The following is a 14720-nucleotide window of genomic DNA, read 5'->3' on the forward strand; positions in this document are numbered from 1 at the left end:
ATTTAGAAACAGGGTCTCCCTGAGTTGCTTAAGGCCTCACTAATTTGCTAAGGCTGAGTCTGAATTCACGATCCTCCTGCCTCAGGCTTCTGAGCTGCTGGGATTACAGGTGTGTACCACCACACCTGGCTTAATCTCAAGGATTTTGATTGTTTACAGTATGTCAAGCATTGTTCTCTGTACTTTATTATTAGCAGCTCAATTTTGCAGGCTTAGAAAAACTGAATATCCTTCCTGAGCTTTCACAACTAGAAAGCAAAAGAAACAGGATTTGAGCCAAGTGGTCAGATTTCCAAACCCAAATGATTAATCATTGATCTCTAATTGCATTATGTCACCATAATTCCCATACCTATCTTGGGCTTAAATTCAAACAGAGAAGCAATTCAGGGTATTTGAAATCAGTTTGAGAGCCCAATATACCATTTCCTAGTTTTCTGACCCTCCATTTTCCTCTTTGTATATGGGTGATAATAATAGTAGCTACCTCTCAAAGTTGTTGGGGAAATCAAATGATGTGACATATTTCCACTGCCCCACACCTTGCCAGGCATGTAGGGTGTATGCTGTCCCCAAGTTTGCTGGCTTCCTTCTTCCCCTCCTCCTTTTCATCAGGGTACTTCCCTGGATTGACAGGAAGGTGGATAATGGCATAGGAGAATGCAGCCTCAAATGCTTGTTGTTTCCAGAAAGTATCTGGCTAATTTATTTCAAAAGGTTTTGCTTCTATGAAGTTTAATAGAGTTGATGAGTATTAAAGGAATCATTTAATCTTCATTTGAATGTGAGCAGTAAATGTGTTTTGGAGATTATATTCATTCCCCAGTGACTCTAAGTACTTTCCTATTCCAAAGCTGATTTTCATCCATCAGAGCAAAAGGTTTTCAGCTCTGTGGAGCTGTCTGAATGAAATGCAGTGTCACAAGCAAGGTGACAGAGTTTCCCCCTGGGTATAAGGACACACTCAGGGCCACATTGCAGACATTTGGTTCCTTCCTGATCCATCTATTGCTGCTCTAAGCTGTTCCTGAACATGTACGGGGGTTCATGTTTCTGTAAAACAGATTTTGGAAAGCACAGAGCTTGGCTACTTGGCCTCCCTCTCCTCTTGCAACTTTCTGGCTTTTCTACTTTGTTGCCCCTAATGGAAGGGCAGCCCCTTCACTAAAAATGGAGCTGCTAAGAACTGTCAGGGGAGAGATTTTACCAAATGAATTTTAATAGCTTGGAATCAAGTTCAACTCATGAAGAAGGAAAGACAGGAAGACTTACTTGGTATCAAATGTGCAATACTAAATTTTTACATCCTGTAAGCACTTGGGATGTGTATGTTGTTTCAAGGGTATGAAGGATTCCTATTCTCCTGCCAGGAGTAATTCAGTCTTTTGCTAGAGCCAGCATTATCTGAGCAAGAACTTGAAGGTTAGGGTTTCTTCTCTGTACTAGCAAAACATTCTCAAATTGATGGTGTGGAGTGAAGGGCTGTTGACTAAGAAAGATGGCAGCCAGGGGTTCCAATGGGAGTTGTGCCTTCTTACATTGGGTCTCATCCTCACGAGCACCTTCTATAGCATGCTCCTAGGCACACATTGAGAATTTTGTCAAATGGGAGTACATTGCCAGACAGGTGGAAAAAAACAAATTCGAATCTAAGTTGGCTTGAAACCAAAACTTCTCTGCGGTCAAAGTCTGTGTTCTTTTTTTCTGACATCGTACCACCTGTTGGTCAACCTTAAGTGTAGGTCAGGCCCGGCACTCATGTGGCCTTGACCAAGTGACTTTGTTGAACAACCAGTTTTATCTGATAAATGGAAATACATGATAGAATTGTCATGAGGAGCAAACGAGATAATACATGTTTAAGTGCTTTAAAAGAAGTTAAGTGCTGTTCAAAAAATAACGCATTGCCATTTGTTAACGATGGTACTGATGACAGCAATGGTGGTAATCATTGTATGACCAGAGACATCTCCTAGAAGAACACTTCTAGTAGGGACCCTCAGGAGCCTAATGGTCTTTATGGAAAAGGCCCTGGGCGTCGTATTTGGGAAGTTGCTGCTGAGCAAGTAGAAAGATGAAGCCAGATGCCAGCAATCAGACATTTGGTTCCTTCCTGATCCATCTATTGCTGTTCTAATTATGGACTAGGAGGAAAGCTATGCATGTTGGAGTATTCTGAACTCCAACCAAGAAGAAATAGGGCAGTAGCTAGAGGATCAGCAGGGTGAGAGGCCAGCAAGGCAGCAAAGGACAGGTCAAGGGAGAATTTGGATCAGACTGCAACCAAAAGCAGCAGTAAGATCTGAATGTTTGTGTTAGCTATCAGTTTTAGGACATACTTTTAAACAGCAAGCAAGCGGCTTCATGCCAAAATTATCTGAGCCTGCTCTGGGACAGGCCTCCAGCTGCAATAGTACATGGAGGTGGAGTCTTACAATATTTATTGACTTCAGATGCATGGACTCTGGAGCTTCAGGGGGCAAAAGAATATTCTGGATGCATAAAGGCTGAGAATCCATATGTGATACACCACAGGAGACCCTGGTTAAGACATCCCAGTTGAGGCTGGGTTGCTGTAGATGGAGGCAAGGAGTCTAGAAGCCTCAGGGCAAGCAGTTTACAGGGTGAGCAAGCTTGGAGGTGACTCCTCATGTCAATTTTTATACAAATCACACAGAGATGTCCTGACTCCAGGGGTTTATTTAAGGTGGCCATGTTGGCGTTCTCTTGTGGCGGTATGAATATAACTGTCTAGTGACTCTTTCCTCTTTTTAAAAGTTGAACTCCTGCGGGTGAGAGAAATAGGTCACCCTTGTTCTCAAAGGTGCTAGGACTCATTCTAGCAGTTCGTTGGTTTTGGTCACACGAGAGGCATCTTATTCCAAGTGACTGGGGTGGCAGCAAGACAATGGTCTCAAGTCTTCAGGCAGAGGGAGTTTACAAAGGAGGTACTGTAAGAAAGTATAAAAGGCCAGTCAGTAGAAGGCAAAGTAAAGGAGGGGGACTTTTGTCCTTTCTGAACCACCTGGGGCTTCTCAGGTGTGACTTTCATCTGCCCTGCCTGACTCTTGATAAGGCATCCCTTCTCTGTACACATTATCTCTCCCCCTTCCACACCAACACTTCGCAGCTGGAACAGTAGCAGGGATGATGAAAGTAGGGCCCTGGGGTGGTCAGTTCACTGACAGCGAGGTTTCTCCTCAGGTCAGAAAGGGGATAGCACCCCAGGCAGCCCTTCTCAGTGAGGAGAAAGGGGAAGGTGGATTCTTGAAAGTGCCTATAAACTTAAGCTATTTGAAGCTCTGGGGACAGTACCCCTATGCAAAGGGAGGGCAGAGGCCCCAAAGAAACAAATAATATTTTGAAATCTCAACCCTCAAAATATTTTCCTGCAATCATAGAAAATATTTGCAACAAGGTGATCTCAGTGGGATCATAAGAGATATTGAGTTCAATGTGTTTGGCCAACTTGGAGAATGAAGAGCAGAGACCCTGGTTCTCAGTGTCTGGAACCCAGGCCATATTTCCAATGCTCCTGTGTGTCTGCTCCATTTTGTAGGGTTCTTTTGAGCATACATGTAGAAAATGACACAACATCCATGATTTTAGTGTATAATTATCTTATTTGTTGTATTCATACAATGACAGTGACTTTAAGAAACTCTTGACAATGTTCTGCTGCTCCAGTTCACAGTCTGTGTATGTTTCTACCTCCCAGGTTTTGGAAGCTCTCCTCCTACAGTATGTAATATGGATTATCCTTCTAGTGAATTTCTTTCCATGCCAGAGTTGATTTTTGGTGCTTCTCATGGAAGAATCCTAACTGATATTCCCATTTGTGTTACATTCATTCATTCGTTCAATCATCATTTATTTAGCACCACCGTCTGCCAGGCTCAGATATCATTGAAAAAAAAAAAACATAGCCCCTACCTCCAAGGGCCTCAGAATCTAATGGGGGAAAAAGATGCAATCAAGATGAAGAGTTACAATGGCATTATTAGATGGACTAGGGAAATAGAGGAGGTCCAAGAAGCTTAGGCTTGGTGTAATCAGGGAAGGTTTCCATAGGAGAGGACAATTTAAGCTAAGTTTTGATGGATGGATAGAGGCAGTCCAAATCGAGAGAAGGGAAAATACGCATTCCCTTTAAGCAGGAAAACATTGTGCAAATGCCCAAAGGTGTACAGAACCAGGACATTTTTTGGCATTGCTATGGGATCAGCTGGGACATTGAACAGACCTGGGAATGTAGCAGTAGGAGTAGCTTAAAGAGGTTGTCAGGAAGACAGACCTAGATATGTATAGCAGTCTACCCTACACCTTCTACATGGTTTTGTTTATCACAGTTTCATTTATCCACAGTCAACCATGGTCCAAAAATATCAAATAGAAAATTCCAGAAATAAAAAAATTATGTTTTAATTATGCACTGTTCTGACTAAGAATGATGCAATCTTGCATAGCCCTTCTGGGATGTGAATCATCCCTTTACCTAATGTATCCACCCTGTATATGTTACCTATCCGTTAGTCACTTTAGTTATCAGATTGACTGTCTCAGTATCATAGTGCTTGTGTATTAAGTAAAATAAAAATTACTTAATATGTTGATTTTTTAATTTCATGGTTAATCATTATTTATCACTAACTGTGCCTAACTTAGAGTTAAATTTTATCATAGGCATGTATGTATAGGAAAAAACATAGTATATTAGGATTCAGAAGTATCTGCAATTTTAGTCCTCCTCTGGGGAGGGTCTTAGAATGTATTACCCATGAATAAAGGGGAACAGGTGATTAGCTAAAGAATATTTACCTAGAGGAATCACTGAAATATTTAAACAGTAACGCTTTTTTATTTGCATTTTGAAAGGTCACTCTGGCCTGAACTAAAGAGTGATTTGGAGACACTGTGGTAGAAAAGGGGGACTAGTCATCCAGATACAAGGATTGGGCTGTGAACCAAGTCACTTGTCATGGGGATAAAAGAACTAAGTGTCAGATAAAGGAGAGGGATATTTAGAAGGGAGATTTTTTTTAGAATATGGATATCTAGATATGGAGATGAGAACAAAGAAGAATCCAGAAGATGGAGTCACACTGTGATCTTCTCTCTCACCTCCTCCATCTAATCTGATCACATCATTTTTCTGTTTAAAATCTTTCCATGACATAGCTTTCAGGAAAAAGTTCAAGTTTGTAAGTTAATCAAATAAAACTTGTTCTATTCTGGTCCCTGATAACTTTTGTGTTATCAGGAGCAGGGTCAAAGTTTGTTTGCTTGTTTCCCCATATTTTCCTTTGAAAATGTTTAAACCTGAAGAAAAATCAAAAGAATAGTACAATGTATAACTCTATGTGATTCTCCTGGGTTCTTCCAGTTGTTACTCTTTGTGGTACTGGATTAATTTCTGTCTTTCCCTCTCAGTCTTTCTCATTCTTATTTTCAGTGTACAAACATTCACAAATATACATTTTTAACTGGACCATATGTAAGTTGCTGATATCATAACATCTCATCTCTAGATATATCAATGTGTATTTCCTAAGAGTAAGGACGTTCTCCTCCAAAACTCAATACCCAGGACATTTAACATTGATCAATAATATCATTAAATACATAGTCTGCAATTAAATTTCCCTGATTGTGTACTAAAGGGCTTTTTTTAAAAAAGATTGAAGCCAAGGATCATGAATTGTGTGTGGTTGTCCTATATCTTTAGTTTTCTTTAATTTAAATAGCCCCTTCTGCTTTTTTCTTTTATGAAATGACTTTTTTTAAAGAGTTCAGGCCAGTTGTCTTATAGAATGAGCCACAGTCTGAGGATGGCTGATTAGATTCAGGTTGCACATTTTGAGTGAGAATTCTGCATAAGTGCTGATGTGTCACATCAAGAGACATATAATAGTTGTTTGTTCTATTATTACCCTATTATTAATGATGCTGTTTGATCTCTCCACTATAAAGGCAACTTCCCCCTTTGTAATTAATCAGTAACTGGGGGTGATACTGTGTCACTGGGTAAAATATCTTGTTCTGAAAAGCATTTCGCCCAGCACCATCTATTAGTGAGTCTTGCCTGAATCAATTATCCTACTGTAGGTTGTAAAATATTGATTTTGTAAATCTGTCATTTCTAATATATTTATTAGCTGGCATATATCTGTAAAGAAGAAATTTCCCCTGTGCTTCCCACCCACTTCACCATTTTTTTAAAAAAGTATAACTGTAGACTCCTGGTTTTTTTTTTCCACATATACACACAATATGTTATAATGAGCTATAGTCATTATTTTATTTTATTTTTTGTTACCAGGGATTGAACCCAGGGGCCCTTAACTATTGAGCCACATCCCCAGCACTTTTTATATTTTATTTAGAGACAGGGTCTCACTGAGTTGCTTAGGACCTCACTAAGTTGCTGAGGCTGGCTTTGAACTTGTGATCCTCCTGCCTCGGCCTCCTGTGTCACTGAGATTACAGGCATGCCCTGCTGCACCCGGATTTCATCATTTTATTGATGTTCTAATTGTCTCAACTTTGGCCAATGGGGTCCCCTTTGAGCAGAGTACTGTGTCCTCTTGGCACATGCACAGTTGCCTTTGAGCACTTTCTTGCTTTCTGACATAATATTATTTCCCAGCATTATTTGTTACTTTCCTGAAGGGCATTATTTGGGGGGAGATACAATGAATTCCATTTTGGACATGCTGTATTTGACTTTGGTATATCTCTCTGACATCTAGTGTCTAGTAGGCAGAGTAATCAGTTTGCTTATTAGTAGTCTCCCAGAAGAATGCGAGCAAGATGACCCTTTGGGAAGGAAAGGAAATGATTAGGGCTTTCATTTAGACTCATTTTAGCTATTTTCCACATTTGTATTATATAGAGGTTTTATAATATATAGAGTGATTAGTAATGCATGTATGCCACATGTAAATTAATAAGGAAGGGTCTATGCAAAAATTTTTAAATATAACAGACAAAAATATTTGCAGAATCCTGGTATAATTGTGGTTGAAGCCATGGATTTAAAGGAATCATTTGGGAAGTCTTTCTAGAATAAGAAGAGCAAAGGATCTAGAATAGAAGCATGGAAAAGCCCTGATCTGGACTTCTTCTGGAGTAGAAGAAAGGAAAGTAGGGGAAAGCTAGCAAAGAAGGAGAAAAACCTGAGAGAGTGATATCACCAAACCATGCACACTAATGGAAGTGCCAGCAGTTTTGTACATCAGAAAGAGGCTAAGGGGCTGGGAGTGTACCTCAGTGATAGAGCACTTGCCTTGCAGGTGTGAGCCCCTGGGTTTGATCCTCAATAAAATTAAATAAATAAAATTAAATAAGTAAATAAAGATATTGTGTCATCTACAACTAAAAATAATATTTTAAAAAAGAGAGAGAAAGAGGCTAAGGAAAAGAGGCCAGAAGTGTGTCCACTGAATATGGCAATTCAGAGGCTGTCATAATGCTGCCTGATTACAGTGGTCTGAGAAACAGATGTTAGGAGGTATGTAGCAAGTGAGGACAACTCAAGAACTGTGGCTGCAAAGGGAAGGAGAGAGATCCAACAGATCCTGGAAGAGTGTGTGGAATCAGCTACCTTGATAGTCACTTTAGCTGTTGTAGCAAATACAACTCAGCTGTGAAGCAGAGGTAATGACAGTATATAGTGTGGGCTTTTGAGAGGCCTGTGAAGGAGTCTAAATCTTAGACACAGAGAAACTGCAGATGTCTGCCTTGACGTACCTACAGGTGAGGGCAGCCAAAGTATATTTTGGGAAATGTATTTCGACAGCACAGAGCCAGCAATGGAGTATGTGCTCAATCTGTATTTGCGAAATAGCAATGACCTTCAACTCTCCACAGTGGCTGTGCCCAGCCCAAGGTGCTCTGGTGTTAACCCTTACATGACCTAATAATAAACTGGCCTGGAGCAAAACTAGGACAGCCTCTATTCTGTCTTAGCACAGCCTGTCTTCCATTTGGGGTCCTTTTCTGTCCTATTGAAGTGTCACCTTGCTGTGGGGCCCACAGTCTTATTTCATGTCCCTCCTGGTCCAGTCCATCATGACTCCTCTTCTGAACAGGGCTGCCATTTTGGATTCTCCTTGTACTTGGACTCCAGCAGCATTGGTTGCTTTTGGGAGTCTTGTGCCCTGCTAGATGTTACTAGGAAAGTAACCTGTGATGAAAGGCGACCTTGAAATGTGCTTATGGGAAATGCACTTTAGCTCTGCCTCGGGTGAGAAGCCACAGAAAGGGCCCAGGTGTACAGGTAAGGGAGGCTTGCATTCTCCTCTGCTTCCACTTCCTACAATGGAGGGCCTTGGGCAAGAACTCAAGCCCGTCAGGCCCAGTTTCCTCACCCTTAAAATGGGGAAATTGATGGTAATATCTAATCTGAAGATCATTATGAAAATTAAATGAAGTAATCCTGAAAAAGTTCTCAGTATGTCATGGTAAATTTGTTAGTAAATTCATTCATTCATTAAACATGTGTTAAATATATACTTTGAGCCAGACATGGTCTAGGCACTGAGGAAATGGCAGAGAGATGATAAAAAAAAGAATAAATTCTTGCTCTCATGAAGTTTGCATTCCACTGAAGGGAGAGGAAAAGCAACCAAATAAATATATAATACAGTGTCAGATAATAATAAGTTCTAAGAAGAAAGCTAAATAGGGGTAGAGCTGAGGGAATGAATGGGAGGGTGAATTGAGCTAGGTGATGGGAAGAGCTCCCTAACAAAGTGACCACAATTAGAGACCTAAATGAAGTGGGAGGCCCTAAGGTGCATGATGTTGGGAGCTTGAGCATCCCAGGTGGGGGGAACAGCAAATATGAGAGACCTCAGACAGGAGCATGCTGGGAGGACACCATGAATGTGCATGTGTATTTGGGGTGGGAAGCAAAAGGAGGTGAGATCGGAGAGGTAGGCAGAATGCAGATCAATTTGAGTCTTGCTGGCCACTGGAAGAATTTTTGGTTTGATTTTATTCTAAAGATGTTAGAAACCATTGAAGAGTGAAAACACAGAGAGATGATATGACTTATTTTGAAAATGATCCCTCCAGTTGCTGTGTTGGGGATGGATTGTAGTGTGGGCAAGAATGGAGCAGGAAGACCAATTAGGGGTCTCCCCCAGGTATCCAGGTAGGAGATGCTGGTTACTTAGACTAGGGAAGAAATGGTGGACATTCGAGAAGTGGTCAAATTCAGGATATATTTATTCAAGTTAGAAGTTAACTATATTGCTGATCCACTGTGAGAGGAAAGGGAAAGAATGAATCGAGGATAAGTCCTGGGCTTTATTAGGTCTGAGTAGCTAGGCAAATGGTATTTGATATGGTTTGTATCTGTTTCTCAAAGTTCACGTGTTGGAAACCATCCCCAAGGCAACAGTGTTAAGAGGTGGGGCCTTATGAGAGCTGATTCAGTCATGAGGTCTCTGCCCTCATAACTGGATTGTCATGGGAGAGAGTTAGTCATCACAAGAGAGGGATCCTGATAAAAGGTATAGTTCAGATTCCTTCCTTACCTGACATCTTGCCTTCTCCCATGAGATGACAACAAGAAGGCCCTGACAGATATGAGCTTCATGACCTTGGACTTCCCAGCCTCCAGAATCATAAGCCAATAGATTCCTTTCCTTTGTAAATTACCCAACTTGCAGTATTCTGCTATAGCAGTGCAAAAAAAAATTAAGACAGTAGTTATCATTTTTTTAGATTGGGTATATTAAACATAATCAGCTAAGAAAACATCTTGGCATTCAACCTTATTTAATGACTATGTGCAGTACTCCTGAGAAGATACGGGTTCCAAAACCACTATCAGGCTTAGTGGAAAAGCAGAAGTTGACAGGTTAGCTCTCTCCACCATGGGCACAAGGCAGGGCTACGTGGCTTACATTCTAAATAGTCATCAACCTGGGCCTAGACTAGTGGTTCTCAAAGTGCAATCCACAATCCCTGGAACACAGTATCAGTATCATCTGGGAACTTGTTAGAAATGCAGGTTCTCAGGCCTTACCCAAGACCTGCTGAATCAGAAACTCAGAAAGTGGGCCCAGCACTTTGTTTTAATGAATCTTCCTGGTGATTCAGATGTACACTCAATTTCAAGAACACTGGCCTAGGTGTTTGTGTGCTGATGGGCACATGGAGAAGGCTTCAATGTTCCCCAGGGATGGATTATCATGTTTGTATGTCTCCAGGAAGGGTCTGTGTGACAAGAGATCTTTTCTTGGAAGGAAAAAGCCCTAACTCTGGTACAATTAGAACCCTTTATTTGATTAACATGGCTTGATTAATACATCTGCAGAGAGAGGGTATTCCTATTCCTTTGCTCCTAGAATTTCAGATTTTATTTTTAAAATTTGTAACTTTCACAGCAATTTGCATGGTTAAAATGAAAGACGACCTTATATCTAATCTAGGGTCAGAGTTTTAAAGGAAGGATCCCCCAAAAGTGGCTACTGAAGTCATTTATGGTGTCTGTGGGAGCCATTGGACAGGAGAGGAAGAAAGGAACTTAAGGTGGGGATGTCTCCCTACCCCCCAAAAGTACCCTAAAGATGTTCCTTCTATTAAGTTGTCTACCCTTTAATCTTGAGGGCATTGAGGCTTTGTTTTTATAAAGGGGCCTTTTCTCCTTCTTTTAAACAAAAAAGATTACTCTTGAAAAGAAGTCCCTGAAGATGGGACAGGCCATATTTCTGGTGCAGCCTGTTTCTCTTCACTCCAACTGGCAGTTGTCAGGAGCACCTTCTGATGACTGGGGGTAAGTCGGACTCTCTGATCCTTAGCTTCCTTCAGTGGTCAGCTGATACATTGGTTCCTGTTCCTTATAGTAATCACTGAATGCTTGCTTACAGGGGGGACACAGGTGCCAAGGAACAACTGGAGAAGCATAAGGTCTACATTCTCTCAAATGGCAGTATTGTCAGAGAAAACTGCCCTCCCATCCAAAACTTCCAAGGTGTGTTGTTATAGGATGGGTTACCCTCTATGCTCTGTTTAGGGTCTCTTCAACTGACGTGATGACCCCAAAATGTCCTTACCCATATTTAGGGCTGTCTTCCTTTTCTACCCTTGTAGTGTGCCACAGGCCATTGGCACTGCTCACATCATAGACAATTTCCATTTCTCAGCCCACCTGACTTCCCAGCAACATTTGGCACCAATGGCCAACCGCCATCTTGAAACTGAATTTCCTCTTGGCATCTATATCTCCAATCTACTTTTTTGCTCACTGGTTGCTAGCAGGTGCCTGTTACTATGGCCATTTCCTGAAGTTTGTTCCTCAGGGGGAGTCTAGTCTTGGCCATTTTCTTTCTCCTCCATTCCTGGGATTTTGATGCCAATCTGCCTATATTCTGATGTGTCACCATCTCTACCTTCCAGCCTAGATTCGTCCTTTCAGTATCTCTACATTTCCCTGGAGTCTCAAGGCCTTCTCAAATACAGCATGTTAATAATGTGCTTATCCTCTGCATCTGGAAATCTGCTCCTGGCCTTTGCCCTTGATAACAGGGAACTGCTTTACCATCCTTCCAGTCTCTCAAGCCCAACCCTTGTGCACTGTCTTCACCTGACCTTGTGTACTTCCTCCTCCTCCTCCCCCTTATCAATCACTCACCCAGTTTATTGGGTCTACCTACAAAATATCGCCTAGATCCTTGTACCTCCCTCCAACTGCTTCTGCCCATTCTCACATTTCATTCCTTTCTCACACTCTTAGCCCCAGCTATACTGAGGTTCTCTTTTGCCTCCAGGTCTAAAACCAATTCACGGAGCTGCTCTCTCCCTGTAACACTTGGATCTTTGTCTCAACACCATTTTCCCTCTTTGCTGGCTAACTCCTCTTATTTCAAGTCTCAGCTTCCATGGTAACTCCTCCGGGAAGCCACCTCTGATCTCCCTGCTTACAGCCCAAGACTGGAGTGAGTACCCTGTTCTGGGCTCTCACTGTACCATTAGTACCTCTTTATTTATTTATTTATTTTGCAGGGTCGGGGGATGGCCTGGTATCCACTCCAACCATATGTGTTCAGTCTTATTCACTACAACAGTCCCTGCACTCAGGAGAGTGTTGGCACATAGGGACCAAAAAAATTTAAAAAATGCACAAGCCGAAGCAGCCATTGTGCAGCCCACCTTTAAACCATGCCTAGGACTCATCTGGGGCTTGGAGCAAGGCAGGTTGAGAGGGCGAACCTTGGGGTAGGGCCAGCAGCAGTTCCCTCTGTGGGCTTTCTCTGCATATTTCCTCTGGCCTCAACACAGGTAAAGCAAAAGACCCAAGTAAGAACTGAAGGCACCTATAAGCTCCCTTCATCTGAACAGATGACCCTAGCAGCCTGGTGGGCAATGACCACCCTCCCCAGTTACCAAGCAGATTGTAAATATACATACACTGATGCAAAAATGGCCCTATTTGGCTCTGTAATCTTTGCCCCATGGGTGAAGGAGGAAAATGGCACCTGTTTCCAAACCCTTTTCTAGGGAGACTAGAACCTCCTTTTTCTTATTCCCTGAGCCAGCAGGTCACATACTATGGCATTTGTCATGCTGGTTTGCAGTTGTTTCTTTAGGGGAGCTCTTCAAAGGTCAGGACCAGATTTACCCAATTTTGCTCATCTCTTGGGTCTCAGCTGGTGGCAGGAACCTGGCACAGACTAGGGGACCACAAGAATTTGCTGCATGAATATCCCAGGTATATTTTGTTTTTCCATTGGCTGTAAGCCAGGAGTGGTAGAATAGAACACTGCCAAGGACCCTTTCTGATTCCAGACACCCTGCCTGTATCTCTCCATGTCGTGCATAGGAGAGATGTCATGGGCTGCTTTCAGGGTGGGCTGGTGTCACTAAATATGTAATAAGAGTTCATGATGCAATATATTCCTGGGTCAAAGTGTGATGCAAGGGCAATGCTGCAACACCTAGCAACCAGGAAGCAATGCCAGAGGAGACAGGGAGGGTGCCCCTGGACCAGGGCCAGAGCTTAAGAGCTCATGCTTCAGGGAGTGTATCTGGGTGTTGTTGCCTCTGAATTTTGCAAACCTGTGTGAACTATCTGGAGAGGAACTCAAAACCTGGGACCCCCACCCTCTATAGCATGGGGGCAGATGTAAAACAGGGCCCAAGGGATTGTCCTTTTGCTTTGCCAGAAGGTCAGTGGATAAACAATATGATTTCAGGAAGGAAACTGCCCTCAGACATGCCCCCGCCCACGGAGCCACAATTCCTTTGCCTATGGATGCAGCCCAAAGAAATGAGGCATCTTAGGTTGGGTTTCCTGGGAAGCACAATTTGAGTCAGAGATTGGCATGCAAGAAGTTTATTAGAAGTGCCCATGGGAGCGACCCTTATTAGGGAGGAAGGGCGGCAGGATGGGACAGAGATCAGCTAAACTGCAATGCAGTTACAACAGACACCCCAGCTGATTCCTCGGGTGACTCCAGAGCTGGGATGGCCTTGTGTCCTGAACAAATGGGCTGGACCTTGGTACTGCCCTCCACCCCCAGGAACAGAGTGTGACCTTGGGTAAAAAAGCTCCTGTCAGCTGAGCGCAGATCTCAGAGAAGGACCCTGCAGCTGACAGTCCTGGTAGCTGGCAGAAGGAGCACCTGGGAGAAGACAACTGGACTTTGAAGCATCTGCAATAGGAGGCTAAAAATGCAGATATACCCGGGAAAGGCAACAAGCTGATTTCAGTTAGGAGTAAATGAGTGATACCAGGGCCATTTTGGAGAAGGCTTGGATAAGGGTCATGGAAGTGGATTTGATGTTGAGATGGACAGAAGCAAGGTCAGAGAAGTAAAGAGGATGTGTGGAGAGATGAATCTGGGAAATCTGGGGTTAGCCTCTGTAGTGGCATTTTGTGACCCTAAGTCAACCCCCAAGTGGCATCTTGACTTCTGAGAGGCCTTGGGTAGAAGGCTATTTTAGTCTCACCCATGGCAAAGGAGAATTAGTGATGACAACTTCATCTGAGGGCTTTGGTTTTCAGGAAGAAAAAGGCCAATCCACAAGGAACACAGATAAAAATGAGCTCTTTTTTTCATTTGACATAAGTTTTAAATCATTATCAGAATCTCAGAGGCTTGGAAAGGGTAAGTTCAACCCATTTATTTTACATAAAAGGAAACTGACTCAGGGAGAGGAAGTGACTTGCCCAAGGTCACTCAGATCATTAGTGTGAAAGTCGAAAATAGGCCCAAAGTCCTTGATTCCTGGTTCTGGGCTCATTCATAACACTGAGCTGCTAAAATCAACCCTCAGCTGCTCAAACTCAGGCAGACTTCAGATTTGCTAAACAGTTTTGTCTAAGGTGTCTCTGTCTGTAGGAAGCTCCTATCCTTCATGAAGCTCTGGCTGCTGCTAGCCAGGGCTAGCAGCAGCAGAAGGCCAGCCAGCCAGAGAGACCTTGGAGACATTTGCATTTGGGTGAAAGGGGCTGATGGTCTTGGACTCACAGCTGAAGGTTTTCTGGGGTGGAAATTAAAGTGGCAGCAGGAAGCAGAATGCGACCTAATTAGCAGTTTGGTCTCTGAGGCTGACCTCCTTTCGGGAAAGCTGGCACTCATAAGAGCGTAAAGCAGCTGTCGCCTCTTGCCTGCCTGGCCAGGTGGGCTCAGAGCAGTGCCAGCCCAGCCGTCACCCCAGCCAGATGCCCTCCTGGGAAGAAGTCTCCCTGCTTCTCCCCCCCCCCT

The 14720-nt window shown here is 42.9% G+C and overlaps 1 long non-coding RNA gene across 1 annotated transcript in view; it reads right to left on the minus strand.

The window, feature by feature from the left end:
• Positions 1-2424: 2424 nt before the first annotated feature.
• Positions 2425-14720, minus strand: part of LOC125614110 — a 22743-nt gene continuing 10447 nt past the window's right edge. The window contains exons 3-4 of the long non-coding RNA XR_007344748.1: positions 9543-9684; positions 2425-2951 (exon numbers count right to left, since the gene is read on the minus strand). This is a non-coding gene — a long non-coding RNA (uncharacterized LOC125614110). The remainder of the gene's footprint in view (positions 2952-9542; positions 9685-14720) is intronic.

Source organism: Marmota marmota, unplaced genomic scaffold, assembly GCF_001458135.2.
Source record: "Marmota marmota marmota unplaced genomic scaffold, marMar, whole genome shotgun sequence".
Classification (NCBI taxonomy): Eukaryota; Metazoa; Chordata; class Mammalia; order Rodentia; family Sciuridae; genus Marmota; species Marmota marmota.